Source organism: Petaurus breviceps, unplaced genomic scaffold, assembly GCF_028583685.1.
Source record: "Petaurus breviceps papuanus isolate PSGF00001 unplaced genomic scaffold, PetGlider_PUasm1.0 551, whole genome shotgun sequence".
Taxonomy (NCBI): Eukaryota; Metazoa; Chordata; class Mammalia; order Diprotodontia; family Petauridae; genus Petaurus; species Petaurus breviceps.
Window position 1 is genome coordinate 22253815 of NW_027186372.1, and position 17053 is coordinate 22270867.

At 38.9% G+C, this 17053-nt stretch overlaps 1 protein-coding gene across 21 annotated transcripts in view; it reads left to right on the forward strand.

The window, feature by feature from the left end:
- ATP10B (ATPase phospholipid transporting 10B (putative)) overlaps window positions 1-17053 on the forward strand; it is a 326335-nt gene that overhangs the window by 101928 nt on the left and 207354 nt on the right. For all 21 annotated transcript variants that reach the window (XM_069102445.1, XM_069102457.1, XM_069102453.1 and 18 more), the window contains one exon: window positions 737-801. The gene's annotated coding sequence lies outside the window, so the exon portion shown is untranslated. The remainder of the gene's footprint in view (window positions 1-736; window positions 802-17053) is intronic.

The following is a 17053-nucleotide window of genomic DNA, read 5'->3' on the forward strand; positions in this document are numbered from 1 at the left end:
CAAAAGCAGATTTAGAACTGGAAGGGAGGGACCTCGAAGGCCATCTAGTCTAAACCCCAAGGAAGCAAGCCTATTAATCAAATTTGGTCTTTTGTCACTCATGTAGCTGAAGAAACTGAGGCTTCAGTAGGTTAAATGACTTATTCAGAGTTGCACAGTTATTGTCAGAGGTAGGATGTAAATGTTCTGATTCCAGAGAAATATGAGATAAGGCTGCCTATCAAGGTAAGGAAGAGTCATGTTGTAGTGAAGCTTAAACACCAAAATAGGGAGTTTATTCTTTATCTGGTTGATAATGAGAACCATTGAAGGGTTTGGGGCAGAGGGGAGACATAATCAAATTTGTATATAAGGAAAAAAATCTGATAGCATGTACAAGAAGTGGGAGGGGAACAGATTAAAGAGGGGGTTCAGAAACCAATAATCCTGATTTAGGCTAATAGAAAAAAAGATCACTTAAGCATTTTTCTTTGTTGACTATGAGATATATAAATAGTGATAGACTGGGGGCAGGGGTAGTAGACAAGAGAGGGAAGAGATTGCTGTAACATTGACCCAACATTCTAATAGACTTCTCTAATACGGCACCCTGGATATTACCTAGTCTTATACATAGAGATTGTCCAACATTTGGAATCATCCAAATTGAAAGATATAAGCACAGCTCTTGTGCATTGTACAATTCTAAGGCAAAGTTCTGCTTTTCACATTGATTTTCTCTCCTTCTGTCTTTCAGATTTGCCTTGCCAAAGGAAACCCCAGCAGATTGATGGCTCTTGCCTAGTCAAAGGTGACAATTTGGTGAGTAGGGCAACTCTTTTTTATTACTAACCTTAGGAGACCTTGATGCCTTTAATAACCCTAAGACCCTGATCCTCTGAAAGGTTGCTAGATATTTGGTCAAGGAAAACTGAGACATTGGACTGGCATTAGGTTAGATGGCATGCAGTGGCTGGAATGGTACAGGAGTGATGTAGTTTTCTTAGCTTCCCTGTGCAGTGGTGCTACATGTAGCTGATAGAAGGAAGCCATTCACTTAGTCCATTCTGCTATCCTTACCCACCCCCTTCCCCATTCTCTTGATTACTATCGCTAGTCCCAAGGGTCCAATTCTTTCCAAATCAACATTTTCCCTAGCATCAATCCTACAGCTTGGCAGAGGAGAAAACACACCTGCTCTTCCAGTTTAGCCCCAAGGAACACTTAGATCAGCCAAAATCTCTGCATTTAAACTCACATAAACGCATTGAACAGTATCCCAAATTACAATAGTCATCAAAAGTTAAGCCATAAGCAATTCATGTGATGCAACAAATGCCGGAGTTGGAGTCTAAAGATGTGGACCTAAGCCTTGCTTGGTATGTGAACTAGGCAAAATATAAGTTCTCTGACTCAGTTTTATCATATGTGAAACTAGAACTAAAGGTAGGAGCTACCTACCTGCAGCTAGGTATTGTGGATAGAGTACAGGACCCCAGAGTCAGACCTAAGTTCAAATCTGGTCTCTGACTCTGGCTGTTCAGTCATGAACAAGTCACTTAACCCCTGCCTGCCTCAGTATCTGTAACTATGAAATGGGAATAATAATTGCACAAAGCTCCCAAGATTGTTGTGAAGAGAAAATAAATAATACTCATAAAGTGCTTCACAAACCTTAAGGTACTGTATAAATTCTAGTTATATTGGTAGTGTTATTACCTCACACAGTTGTAGTGAAGATTAAATAACATATGTGAAGCATTTTGCAAATGTTAGTTTTATATTAATGTCGGCATTGCTATAAACTCTAAGTCATATGACTTAGAGTTAGATGAGCTGGGCCTGGGTCCTTCCAAGTCCTCTTTTGTGTTTCACCATATAAGAAAGAAGGGTAAGTCTCTCTGTCCTGTTAGTGATACACATATTGAATGGCCTAATTCAATGGCCTCATTAAACTGTTTGCCATGTCCTTAGGGAAATCAAATGGAAACATTGCCATGCTTTTGTAATGATAAAAGAGTAAAGCTTTGTGGCATTTAATGTTGGAGCTAAAGCAATGACAGTTAAATCCTAGGACGTCCCTTGGAGTAAAGCTGGCACCTTAGCTCTGCATGTGCCAGGCCTTTTGTTTCCAGCAGGTGGCAGTCCCTAAAGCAGGGATCTTAATTCAGGCATGTGCCAGGCCCTTTGTTTCCGGCAGGTGGCAGTCCCTAAGGCAGGGATCTTAATTCAGGAAACTTGTACAGGACTTCCCTCTGTATTGAATACTTTCTGTTACCTCCTCTTGTCCCCTTTGTTTTTCATGTCTGTACCTTTCACAAGATCACCTTTTCAGTCGTTTTCAGTCATGACCAATTCTTTGTGACCCTATTGGGGGTTTTCTTGGCAAAGATACTAGAGTGGTTTGGTGTTTCCTCCAACTCATTTTTTTTTTTTTTTGGAGAGGGGAAGGTAGGGAAATTGGGGTTAAATGACTTTTCCAAGGTCACATGGCTAGTTTTGTGTTAAGTATCTGAGGCCGTATTTGAACTCAGGTCCTCCTGACTCCAGGGCCGGTGCTCTATTCACTGAGCCACCTAGCTGCCCTATCTTTTCCTAGAGGACAACTATTATGTCCTTTTAATCCTATTTTTCTATCATCCAGAATACAGTAAGTCAGAGTGCTGGATTTAGATTCAGCAAGATCCAAGTTCAAATCTTGCCTCTTGCAAGATAATACACATTTTCTGGGTAACTACTGACAAGTCATTTAACTTCTCTAAATCTCAGTTATCTTATGTGCAAAATCTCTAAGACTTTTAGCTGCAGAAAAGGTGTTCACCTGCCTTGGTAGAGGAAGCTTGCTTAACCAGAAGTTGCCTATCCCACTGGAATCACAGGTCCAGTGCCAAACACTCCAATAGGTATAATAATACCTGTTATACCTACCTTACACAGTTGTTGGGATTCCTGGATTCATAGAATTCAAGAGCTGACAAAGATCTTAAAGGTCATTCGGTGTGATACAAACCTGGACAAGAATCTCTCTATATATCATAGCTACAAGTGGCCATCTAGCTTTTGTCTGAAGCTTACAGGAAGAAAACCTGATTACCTGTTGACAGAACCCATTCCACTTTAAACCAAGTGTGACTGTCAGTCAGTTTTTCTTTCTGTCCAGCAGAAGTCTATCTCTGCAACTGCCTGTTCCTCCCCTAAGTATTAATGCTTAGAGTCCCTATTACTTCACTAATATTACTACTATTATCACTTACTCTGAGTTCACATTTGGTGAATGCAACTAACCATAACTGCAAAAAGAACTTAAAAAGGGGCAGCCAGGTGGCGCAGTGAATAGAGAATTGACCCTGGAGTCAGGAGGACCTGACTTCAAATATGGCCTCAGATACTTAAAACAAAAACTAGCCATGTGACCCTAGGCAAGTCACTTGACCCCAATTGCCCTCCAAAAAGCAAAAAAAAAAAAAAAGAACTTAAAAGCAACTAAGGAGGCCAAAATCCACACAATTAAGCTCATGTACTTTAATCATAAGATAGCCCTCTCAAGTTCTCATTCAGAGCCTATTTACTCTTATTTTACTCATTTTACAATTATAACTAGCTTGGTTATCTGATCCACCAAATCATCACAGATAGAAAGAATGCCTTAGAAGTGAGGAGATGGGAGGTTGCTGGAGACAGGCCTACTGGATTAGTAGCAGGGGTTTGGTCTTTGTTTTTGTGGTAATGGTGGTGGTGGTGGCAAAGCGCTGGGAACTCATTGGATAATGGTTGAACAAATTATGGTATATAAATATGATGAGAAAGCACTATCTTGCCTCTTTTTGTATTCCTAGCACTTAGCATAGTATCTGACCCATGGTAGGTGCTTAATAAATGCTTATTGAATTATTAAATTGAATTGTCTTAGCAGGAAAAGAAGGCAGTATGACACCTGTATGATATAATGCAACATGTATGTGTGTCAAATGAGAGCTTTAACCAATTACGTGCTATAAGATTTCAGAGAAAGGATAAGTGGACAGGAAAAGGTTCTTGGACAAGATGGGCTAGGCACTAGCAGAGGAAGGAGGAAGGAACATTCCAAGTGAGAACAGGAGTAAGAGCAAGGTCACAGAATGAGAGATTTCAAGCATTAAAGAAACGGAGACGTCCTCTCTTCCAACATCTTCATTTTACAGAGGGTGAAATTGAGATCCAAAAAAGTTAAATGACTTACCTAAGGTTGCACAGGAAGTAAGGAACTGAACTAGGATTTTAACTCACTTTCTATGGCTCCAAATTGTGTTCTTTCACTCTGTCACCCTGCGTGGAGACAAGAAAGTTAAAGCACAGTCAAAGGGCAAAACAACCCTGTATATCTGAGACAGAGAGCTCACACTGGGGAGTTGTTTGAGAGAAATATGGAAAAAATAAATTAGAGGTAGATTGTAGAGAGATTTGAACACCAAGTAGAATATGGATCTTGCCCTATAAACAATAGGGATAAAAAGGAAATGATTTGATGAGGAGAATAATATAATGAAGATGATACCTTAATAAAATTAATTTGGCAGGGTAAAGTGGCAAAAAAGATTTCGAGGGCATATGACTTCTTTCATTCAACTACAATGTTATTAGGGTCTGGAACTGTATCTTACATTTTAGTGCTACATTCTATCCAGTGCTTTGTGAGTACTATTGAAGAAATGAATGAAACTAAAAGTTCTATTCCCTCAAAAGCAGAAAGAACAGATGCAGTCCCACCCAAGATAAGTGTTCCTAAGTCTTACAGGCATATAAAAAATGACAAGTATTGCTGGATACCAACACAGTTTAGTTTTTCCCATTGTACTCATAGATACATGCCACATCATTAGAGAAAAAACTTAGGCGTCATCACATAAATCACATCAGTAATTCCTTTTACAGTCTAAGGCAAGTGAAGGTACAGGTGCCCAGATGTATCATAAACCTCAGAAGACAGTTGGCCCAGGAGGCCGTCCTGGAGGGGGAGGCACAGATCATTAGCACATGTGGAATGAATGCTCCCTGAGTCATGTAAAAGATGAGTAGAATTCAAGAAAGGCATTTCAACTTCCAGACATCAAACCCAAACATGTTGTAGGGTATAGAGACTGCTTCTGCTCTTCGCATAATTATAAAACTCCCCCTCAAAAGAGTAAACATTGCTGCTGACTTCAAAAACATATGACAAAGCAGTATTAAATATGCATTGCTAATTGGACTTTCTAATTTTGCTAGCAGTTTCACGCAGACATGCACTGTTCTGCAGATGCTGCAGTGTTTAAATAAAACTTCAGCCTGCCTTATGAAAAAGAAACCAGTAAGAAAAAGAAGGAAAAGCCTGGTTTAAACTAAAGAGTTCAACTTGAAGCCACCTAGGTATTCCTTTGAGAGCATTCTGTAACAACAAAGCACATAGAGGTGAAAATTGACAGGATCAGCCTAGTCGAGGGGATCATTACATTTTGTCTAAACTATTGTAAAAGCTTCCTAATTGGTATCCATACCTCTAGTCTCTCCTTTCTCCAATTTGTCCTCCACATGAATATTACTAAAATACAGAACTAAATACACACACACACACACACACACACACACACACACATATATCACTATTACCAAAAAGCTCCAATGACTCCCTATTGCCTTTGGGATAAAATACACAATTCTCTGTTTGTCATTTTAAAACCCTTCATGGTCTGGCTCCAATCTAACTTTCTAGGTTGATTACACAATATTCCACTTCCACATGCTTTATAGTCCAGCCAGATTTATCTACCTGTTCCTCACACATACACCATATCTTGTTTAGGCCTTTGTATATGGGCTGTTTCTGTGCCCAGACTGCACTACCCCCTTCCCTCTGCCTCTTAGAATTCCTAGCTTCCTTTGAAGGTCAGTTCAGGGTCCACATACATCATGAAGTTTTTCCTGATTCCCCCTCCTGGCAATGCCTTCCCCGGCAACATTGCCTAGTATTTATGGACTCTGCATTTACTTACATGTGCATAATTTAATGGAAGCTCTTTGAGAGTAGGGCCCTTAGTTTTTGTCTTAGCACAGGACAAGTATAGTGTCACAGTAGTAACCTACTACATCCTTTTTGATTGATCAACTGACTTAGTAACTGCTCAGATATAAGGAATGATGGAGTGTCAGAGATGACTCTAAGATTTCAAACCTAAATAACTGGGAGGTTAGTGGAACCTCCATCATTCTCATCATAACTAGTACCTTAGTGGGGTCTTAATAAAATCCCCTGCAAGTGTGATTCTCTGCTGAGCTCTGAGGGCTCTGCTCTCACAGAATCCTTGCTATCTGTCATGGCTAGCTGGTCCTCAGGGCATCTCTGGACTTCCAATGCAGATGCTATCATCGGCCACAAGCGCTCCAGGAATGCTGCTGCTGGTTCTAGTGTATGCTTCCTACCACCCCAATATGCAAGACCTCTACATCTTCTGACCTTTCAGAGTTCACAAGGTCATAGATGACCTGATCAGTTCTACCTTTAGGCACCTTTTCTCCAGGAGACCTTCTATTTTCATTCATTCAATCAATAAGTGCCTACTATGTGCCAGATTCACCAGATGCATTGTCTCCTATGGCAATCTCTCCAGTAATATGGTCAATCAGGAAGAAAGAGGAGGGAGAGAGAAGGTACCTCCCTTGCTCCCCTACTCCCAAGACCAATACTTTCTCAGGAATCCTGGAATTCTTAGCCTTAAAACTTGTAATCTTCAATCAGCATGCTATTTATTTATATAGTCCAAGGGATCTTAGTCTACCAAGGTGATCTTCAACCAATCACAAGCTATTTCCTGCATCCAGAGCCTCTATGTTCCTTGATTAAGGATTTATTCACACCTAGTTTACTTTTGATTTATTCAGTTGAGATATCTGAGCTTTCTTTCATTAATTAGGGTGAGGGTAGGCTCCCACCTTTAAGAAAGAAAAGCATAGTCTCATGAAGAGAAGAGAGAGTATCTAAGAGAGTAGTTAGTATCCAAAACCATAAAGAGGTCAAGAAAGATAAGGACTAAAGAAAAGTCATTAGATGTTATCATCTGAATATCCTTGGTAATCTTGGAGAGAATAGTTTCAATTGATCAGTGGAGTCAAAAGTCAAATTACAAGGAGCAGAGAAGTGAGGAATTTAATGAGTATAGAAAACTTCTTCTAGACATTTGACTCTAAAAGCGATGAAAGATGGAGGACGATAGCTTGAAAGGACTTCTGGGTCAAATCAAGGCTTTTTTAGAAATAGAGAGATCTAGTTATATCTGTAGGCAAAAGGGGGAAGGATCCAGTAGCTAGAGATTTATCAAAGAAATTTCACCATGAATTAAGCAAAAGAACAAAGATTCAGAAGTGGGACTGAGCATAGGAAAAGTTGAATGGTTGAGATTAGGTCAGATCTGGGAGGTTTTGAATGCCTAGTGGATGAGTGACATATGGTTTTCTGTATGTCTCATGTTTGGTGAATGCCTGGTATACAATAGATATAGATGCAGCAATAAAACTGCCTTTTTCTATTTAAGTTCACTACTGTATCCCATTTACAGAGCACCAAGCTACATGATGTTGCCTGCAATATTTCAAAGGGGTGGGTATTGTACTAATTGAAGTTTTTGTATTTTTTGGTGTTTTGAGGGTTTTTTTTTCTGTCCCATCAGCATTTAGTGCAAGGGAATGAACAAAATTAGCCTGGTAATCTGTATGCATGTGACAATGTGTACACACTTGGAAAATTTTCACCAGTCAGAATCCAAAAGTCAATACCTATATGTATCTGGCTCCCTGGCTAGAATACTGATTTTTAAACAAAAGATGATGAGCTCCTTCAGAAAGCATTTCTGACAGACAAATGTACATAATCTTAATGCAGAAGTCACTGGGGAAGAGAGTAGAAAGGGACTATTTCCCACATCTGGTGAGCTTCCTCAGGGAGATTTGTTAGAATGGTGGCAAGATAAGGTTCAGAGGCGAAAGGCAGACCCTGACCTTTAGCCCCTATAAAAAAGTGAATGTTAAAAGCACAACAATAATAGCTAGACTATAATACTGGAGCTTTAGGAAGTGCAACACATTTTGTGCATTTTATGTATCTTATTTCTTTTGATCTTCATAACAAACCTGTGATTTGGGTACTATTGTTACCCCCATTTTACAGATAGGAAGACTGAGAGTGAGAGAGGTTAATTAATTTGCGCAGGATCACACAACTAGAAACTGACAGAGGCTAGATTTGAATTCAGCTCTCCATGACTCCAAGTCTAGAACTCTGTGAGCGGCAGCACCCAATCAAACAAGGTAAAATTTAATAGGAACAAATGCAAAGTCCTACATTTAGGCTTTTTTAAAATCAGCATTACCACTGTAATATGGGAGACATATGGGTGAAAAAAGATCTAAGTTCTTTAAAGACTTAGCAGCTCAATATCAAGCAACAGTGTGATATGGTTACCAGAGAGACAGAGAGACAGACAGAGAGAGGGAAAGAGAGAGGGAGAGAGAGAGAGAGAGAGAGAGAGAGAGAGAGAGAGAGAGAGAGAGAATCCATTTGGATTTGCAGAAGTATAATATCCAGAATATGGAGAAAATAATTCTACTCTGCACTCATCCAAAGGTGTCAGCATTCTTCAAGTACAACTAAACCAGATTAAAATGTAATTAGGAAATATTTCACAAAACAAATAAAAATGCAATAAAACACAGATAATGTTAATTGATGGTTTTCTAAGTCATGATGTGGCCTACAGGAATCCTTAAGAACCATCTAGGGGGGGGTTTGTTCTAGTCTACCTAAGCATACCTAGAGTGCTATGTTCACGTCTGGATAACACACACATTGTAGAACATTGATTAGATAGAAGAACTATCTGTCTATTGTAATACTTTTTATTAGTCATCTTTTTGAATTGTCTACTACTCCATCACACAGAAGCAAGACTAAAAGGAAAGTTAAAATATGTCTTGAAATCCCATATACAGCACACATACATACACACATACAAAATACATATAGGTAAATTATTTCTTTTATGATTTTAGTAAAATAGTTTGCATAAGAAAGTAGGAAGAATACACTTGTATATCTGCCTGTTTACACACATTTTGTAGTTGTTCAACTGTTTTCAGTAGCATCTGACCCTTTGTGATGCCATTTGGAATTTTTCTTGGCAGATACTAGAATGATTTGCCATTTCCTTCTCCAGATCATTTTACAGATGAGAAAATTGAGGCAAATTGGGTTAAGTGATCTTCTCAGGGTCACATAGCTAGTAAGTGTCTAAGGCCAGATTTGAACTCAAGAACATTAGTCTTCCCGATGCCAGGCCAGGCACTCTATTCACTATACCACCCAGCTATCTATGCATCACGCATACATACACACACATATACATATACATTATACATAATATATATGTGTATTGTGTATGTGTAAATATATATTCATGTAATACTGTATACCTGGCTATCAGTCATAGACTTCCAGTTTCTTAAGAATTAAAGTTGAGAATCACCCAAAAAGCAATGGAGAGATAGACAAGTGTGTGTGTATGCATATATATGCATGCATACTTTTTTATACTTTGGTTTTTGTTAAAATGCCAGGGTGGTCTCTTTTTCATCACAGACCTTGAATCTCAAAGACTGATCTACCTCTTGCCTGGCCCTATTTTTGGTAAAAGCTATGAGCTCATAAATAAATAACCTATTTTAAAAATCTCCCCCTCCAATCCTGGGCTTGTGGCCAGATAAAACTGTCTTTTCACAAATTCAGGCCCAAGGGCTCCTATAAAGTTAAAATTTAAAGTTTGGCCTTTGAACACATATAGCATAGATCTTAGATGAGGAGAAAAGTGATAGGTGCCTCAGAACCCATGGAAGGCAGCAAGACTCCTTTCTGTATGTTTAAGGGAGGATAAAAGTCTCACCTTTTAGCCTCTACAATTTTCTACGATTTTTGTCCCAGCTGTACCCTGGGAGGGCTTAGCAGCAGACCAAAAGCCAGAATTTCTTCAATTACGAATTGAACATTATTCTGAGAAGTGATCCATAGGTTTCATCAGACACAAAACATTCTCCCCCCCGCAATAAGGACTTTGGGGTACCTTAATAGCCATAGTTCTTCCCTTTTGAGAGGAAGGAGCAGTAGACCGCACTCCAAACCTTCCTCCCAATAAATATGGCTTCAAAATTTCAAGTTTTGTTTTTATTTTGTTTGCATGATCACTGACAACACAAGGGAAACCAATTTAGAGTGGTTGTTGGGTTTTTTTTGGGGGGGGGGCGGGGCAGGCAGCCGAGATACCAAAGAGCCCCTGAAATCCAATTTGCTATCTTTCATTTGGATTGTAACACTGGACATTCTCCATGAAAGTGTAACACACTTTGGGTGAGCACAAATCTCCCTTTTTTATTCCTGGCTTGATATAATCATCAGTGGGTTATCAAAGTCATCTCTGTTGCTACATCTTTTAAGGAATCTTGTATAATTTTTGAAACAGTAAGAGATACCTTGCTTGGAGAAACTATGGTGGTGCTTTCCTTTACTAAATCAATGCTTTAAAAATAAATAATGAACAGAAGCACCTAGAGTTGATTGTTTGGTACGCATATCTTAGGCATACACTGAAAAGAGAATATAATCTTGGAGCAGACTTTAAAAGGAAGAAAAGGACTCAGACTGCATTGCCTTTGGGAAGTTGCTTTACCCCCAAGTCATTCCTGAATCAAAGGCTTGTCATTTTAACAATATTTTTTCTGGTTATAATGGTATGGCTGTGAGCTATGGACTACCACAGTCTCTGAAGAATTAAAATTAATGTCACCCAAAGAGCGATGGGGAAGGGGAAGAGAGGGGAGAATATAGTGGGTGTGAGTAGACTGTAACATTCTTCTAATGAAGAATTTCTTGAGATCAGTGGAGTAAAGGGTTTCACATACTTGTAAAACTAGAATAGATGAACTGGTTATATGGCAATAGCAATGGATAACAGATGGATAGTATATTTCTATACATACATATATGTGTGTGTGTGTGTGCATGTGTATAATATATATACACATGTATATATATTTGTGTAATGTATAAACACATATGTGTGTGTATATGCAATGTGTGTGTGAGTGTGTTTGTGTAAACCAGATATCTAGAGTCAGGGTTTTTAACCTTCTTTATGGCATGGACCCCTTTTGTATTCTGATGAAACGTATGGATCACTTCTTAGAATAATGTTCAATTAGTAAGTGAAGAAAATACTAAATTTCACTTAGGGGTTCATTAAAATAAAGATGTAACTTTTCCCATCCAGATTCATGGATCCCCTAAAACCTATCCATGTACCCCAAGTTAAGAACCCCTGATTTATTGGACTGACTTCAGCATATTGGGGAAACTCCTATGAAGGATCTATATAGAAGGACAGGAACAAGAATGGCACAGGATGAGGTGTCTTGGATAGATCCTAATATACAGCAGTGGAGAAAGTCCTCATCTCACCGAGGTCACAAAAGCATTGAAGCGTAGAAGTATGGACAAGCTAGAGAATGTCTAAAGAAGGGTGACCGGCATGGTGAGAAGACCTGAAACCATGTCGTGTCAAGAATGTTTGATTGAGTAGGCAAGGTTTTGTTTGGAAAAGAGAAGACTTAAAGTTTTCTTTAAATATGAAAGGACTTTAAGAGTGATTGCACTTACTATTTTTAGCTCTAGATAGCAGAAAGAGAAGGAAGTAGTAAGTTCTCCATCATTAGAAGCTCAAGCAAAAACCGGATGGCTATTTTCCCTGGGATGTTATAGCTACCATTTATGCTCAATACTAACTCCTGAATACACTTTTCTAGAGGTGGGAAATTGGGAATGAACTTGTATAAGCACCTCTAAGCTGGATCTGACCACATATTTTATTATGATTTACTTCCCCAATTCTGGTACACGTTCCATATGACTTTGAAGCAATGGAAGTTCCAATACCAGACCAACACAGACATCAAAAGATTACCTCATATCCCACACAATGATGACTCAAGGGAAGAACAAGAACCAAACACCACAAACACTACCCACTGTCTCACCAACAAGTATCACTTGATTTCATCCAAGACACACCACTCGCTGCCCCTTATCTGGAGTTTTACTATATAATCTCTGAGGTTCTAGGGTTCTAGGACTTGAGCTTGTGAAGACACTCTAAAATTCCTTAGCCCAGACTCCTGATTTTGCAGATGAGGAAACAAAGTGAGGAAGGTAATATAGAACCACATTCAGTTGTTTCAGTCTTGTCTGACTCTTCATGACCCCATTTAGGGTTTTCTTGGCAAAGATACTGGAGCAATTTATTAGTCGTTTCCTTCTCCATCTCATTTTACAGATGAGGAAAACAAAACAGTGACTTGCCCAGGGTCACACAGTAAGTATCTGAAGCCAGATCTGAACTCAGGAAGATGAGTTTGACTCCAGGCTCAGTGCTCTATCCACTGTGCCACTTGGCTGCCCCAAAATAGAAACATACAATCATAGAATTTAAGGGGACCTTAGATGTCACTTAGTTTAACTTCCCATCCCATGTCTCCCTAGCAGATAGTTATATTTCAGTTCTACTTGAGCCCTTCCAATGACAAGGGCTCCATTCTTCATAGAAAAGTTGTTTTGTTTTGTTTCATTTTGTTTTCCATTGTTGAACAAGATCTAGTTGCACAAGATCCAACAGATAGTGGCAAAGGTATTGCATTCATTGTAGGATTGGGTTAAGGAGACTAGGTTTCAGAGACAGGAACAAAAGGAGACAACAACCTCCATTTTCCCAATTAACATGGAAATGGGGGGAAGGAGGGAGTCATAGAATGAGCCATAGTCTAACGTACCATGTTTCCCCGATAATAAGACACTGTCTTATTAATTTTTTTGGACAGAAAAACACCAGAGGGCTTATTTTCAGGGGAGGGCTTATTTTAATGAACATTGACAGCAATTTTAATAAACAGGTAAATGTGAACAAAAAAATGTACCTTTATTCAATAAGCAAATCACTGGGGAAGAACAGGATGATGCGCTCACTGCTGCAGCTCTGATTGGATGAAGCTCAGAGCGCAGCGTGTGTTTCACTGGGGGGGAGGGGGGGAACGGTGCATACAGAGGGTACCGTAATGTAGCGTGTAGCGCAGGGGATCACCTTCACTACAGTAGCAATCTCAATAGGGCTTATTTTCAGGGGAGGGCTTATTTTAGAGGAATCTTACACAGTAAGGGGAGGGCTTATTTTCGGGGAAACACGGTATGTGATGCTTCTTCTGTTTATATTTGTTGGGCACTTTGGATAACAGAACAGTTGGAAGGTGAAGAGAGAATGTTGTCAGAGAATTGCATAACTGAAGAATAGGGATTGTGGTCACAAGTTAAGAGAATATTCAGGATACATGAGAACAACTTGAGAGGCAAATGAGTGTAATATGGTAGAGAGAGAACCAGCATCAGTCAGGAAAACCTGGGTCCAAGTCTTGCCTTTGACTCTTACTGGTGGGGATACTCTAGGCAAGTCCCTTAACATCTCAGTACCCTGACCAATTCTCTAAGTCAATAAGTTGCAAGGCAAGTCTAGATCTGCATTGGTGGATGAACTTTCCTTATTTGGAATTCCCTATACCAGTGAAATCACAGGTAAAAGGAAAAAAGAAAAGAAAAGAAAAAAGCTTGAGGGTAGACTGCCTAAATTGCAGGAAAATGTGAGTGTGACATGATTCACCAGGTGATTTGAAAGGGGTTAGAGACATGGAGCAAGTTAAAATTCTGGCCCCATGAGCAAAATTCTTCGAAGGTGTCCGGCACCCACCTCTAGAAGCCTGCTACCTCCAGAGAGGTCATTATCGTTCCTCTCCTCTTACGGATCCCAGTCTACAAATGGAATGCTTGGGTAGTAGTTGCACTAATGGAAGCAACCCTAGGAAAAAAAAAGAATCAGACCTGAAAATAAGCACTGGCCTGAAGGAAACCAAGCAGAAGTTCATTAAAACCAGACAGCAGGAATGTTGAATAAATAGAGCTGTTCCTCTCCAGGCTCTTTTTTTTTTTTTTTCGCTTTGTCTTCAAGGTAATTATCTAGGAAGGGAAAGCTCTGAGTAGGCTCACCAACAGCGATACCTGTATGCTTTTAACTTGGGAAATGGATCTAGGGTTGGCTGGGGAGAGTCATGAACAGCCGTAGAGGTTAAGATGATGTTCACTAAGAGTAAAAAGAAGGCAAACCAGAGATCCTCTCTACAGTAAATAAAGTCATATACTTTGAAAGAACGTGTAAAGATTGTCCCAAAAGTTTTGAGACCCCCCCTCTACTCTGAAGTAAGTAAAGTCTAAATGTCATATCCAAGTTATTCAATTACTGAAATAAGCATATAGTCAGCAAAAAGAAAAAAAGCAAGTAATTAGGTTTCTACTTTTCTGCACATTCAGACCGGTAAATCATTCTCCTACCTGTAAGGAGGCAACTTGGCATAGTGATTAGAGAGCTGGACTCGGAGTCAGGGAGACTTGGGTTTGAATCTTTTCTCGGGCACTTACTCTGGGGATACAGGGAATCATGGCTTGGAACTTTAGCTTCTTTATCTGTAAAAGTAGAAAGTTGGACTTAATGACATCTTATGCCTTCCAGCTCTGAAGCTATAATCTGATGATCCTATGTAACTTTCTTAGATCAATTCCCCAATGGCACAAGGCACTTTATATGTACTTGGAAAGTCTGTAGATTGTTAATAATTCTTTACTTTCATAGAGCCATTTATGTTTTTTAAAAAGAGATTTCATGCAACTTTACCTATTGGATCTTCAGAACACACACCAGGTGATGAATTTTTCAGTCTTAACAACTCATGAAATGTGCAAGTTGTTCTGTAGTCTTCATGGATGAAGCATCTATGTGAGTGAAATTATTCATTTTTCAAAGAATCAAGATAACATCCCAAAGAAGAAGGCAGGGATTGTTATGTCTGTTTTAAATGGAGGAACTCAAGCAGAAAGAGATGAAGGGATCTTACAGAAGACTGCTGGAGGATCCAAAACTAGAACTCAAATCTTCCCCGCCCCACCAACCTCTTAGCTGGGCGCTTTCCACTAGATTTTGAGAATTAAGTTGATACCATCATCTACCATTTTCAAACATGTTAAGAACTGGTGCCACTTACTAGTTTACCTCATAGTAATATAAGAGCAAGTTTTCAATTAACCACATTTTAAAAAAAGCAAATCCAAATATATTTTCAGACTTTGAAAGGAAAAAAAAAACAAATGCAATAACTTCTCTCCTGTGTTCATTGAGAAATCATTGGATTTGAAGTCAGATAACATTGCTTCAAGTTCTACCTATGATGTTTACTTCCTAGATGATCTTGGCAAATTGTTTTAACCTTCCTATACCTCAGATTCATCTTAAATGAGGGGTGGACTGGATCAGAAATATCAAACATGCTATCTACAACCCTGAAATCCATACTACTCTCCAGGAAACAGCTTAACATGTAATTAGGAAATATTTAACAAAATAAATAATTAAGAAAATGAATTAAAAGACAATAAAATATAGAAAACAATTTATTAACTAGATGGTAATGGATAGGAGCACTAGGCCTAATCTCAGGAAGAATTAGGTTCAAGTCTAGCCTCATATATATTTATTAGCTAGGTGACCCTGGGCAAGTCACTTAGTCTGTTTGACTCAGTTTTGTTGACTATAAAATGGGGATAATACCAGCACCTACCTCCCAGGGTTGTTGTGAGGATCAAATAAGATATTTGTAAAACACTTAGCACAGTGCCTGGCAAATAATAATCTCTATATAAATGCTAGCCATTATTTTTATTATATTTTTAAAAACTAAGTTGGTATGTGACCCTCATGGATCCCTGTGTACAGACTAATCGTAACCTTTTCTATTTGAGTTTGACACCACTGGACCAAGTAATTTCTTCAGTCCCTTTCAGCTCAAAATCTATAATAGTGTTATTGTATAATATTGTACAATAGTGTTATTATTACACTAGGTGTGGCTATGGAGCCTAAGAAGGCTGTGCTCTCTCCTCACTTTCCCTTCCCAAACAAAAATGGGAGGAATTAAAATCCTCATTGACCACTCCTACTAGAATGGCACAAAAATAAGGTTTCTCCTCCAGGCTCTTCTAAGCCTCTGATCTCAAGTAACAGCAGGACCATAGAAAATGCCAACAAACTCATCTTATTAAAAAAAAAAGAATGAAACTACTATCAACAGGAGCACAAAATGATAGGACCACTAAAGCAAATGGAAAGGAAACGACTGAGAAGAAAGAAGATGCCCCTCAACTTCTTGGCATCAAAGCTGAGGAGAACAAAGTAAAGTAGAAGATGGATAAATTCACCAGGTCACAGCAGTGTTTCATGGTACGTTCATGCAGGCAAATGTCAAGTTTTGTCCAGGAAAATCATTCCTTAGGTGGATCAAGTCAAACAAAGATCCAGATCCTAGAGATTATAGCTGATTTTACAGTCAATCTGGGGTGGCCTGTTTCTCAGTTCTCACAATCCTTCAGTCTCTCCTTCCCCTTGGAAAATTACTTCCCAGAATCCCTGCTGTTATGATCTGGAGTCTGATGGATATGGGTAAACTTTAAAAGAAAAGATTGCAAAGGTCTCTCAGAAAACAAGTGAAGCCAAAAGATTGACTTCTGATTAATTGCTTCATTATTTCCAAATTAAGCATTTGCTTTCAAATTGTATAAACTCATTACAATTACCATTCAAGTAATGAGAGGATTTAATAGTTGTTCTTTAAGCACCCTTCTAGCTCTCACTTGTTTCACTAAGCTCTCCCAAAGAAACTGCAGATACCGTTGCTTTATCTTTAAGAGACAACTGAAATGTTGTGCAAAAGAGCAGTTTGGTTGTTAGTTTCGAATTACAGTTGCAAATGTGTATCTCCCTATGGAGTCAAAGAGAGTGTGTGTTTATTTGTTTGTCTGAAAAATCTGTGGAAAAGACAGAAAAAGAAAGTGAGGAGAGCCTTATTATGAGACTATCTTAACAATTATTTTATAAAG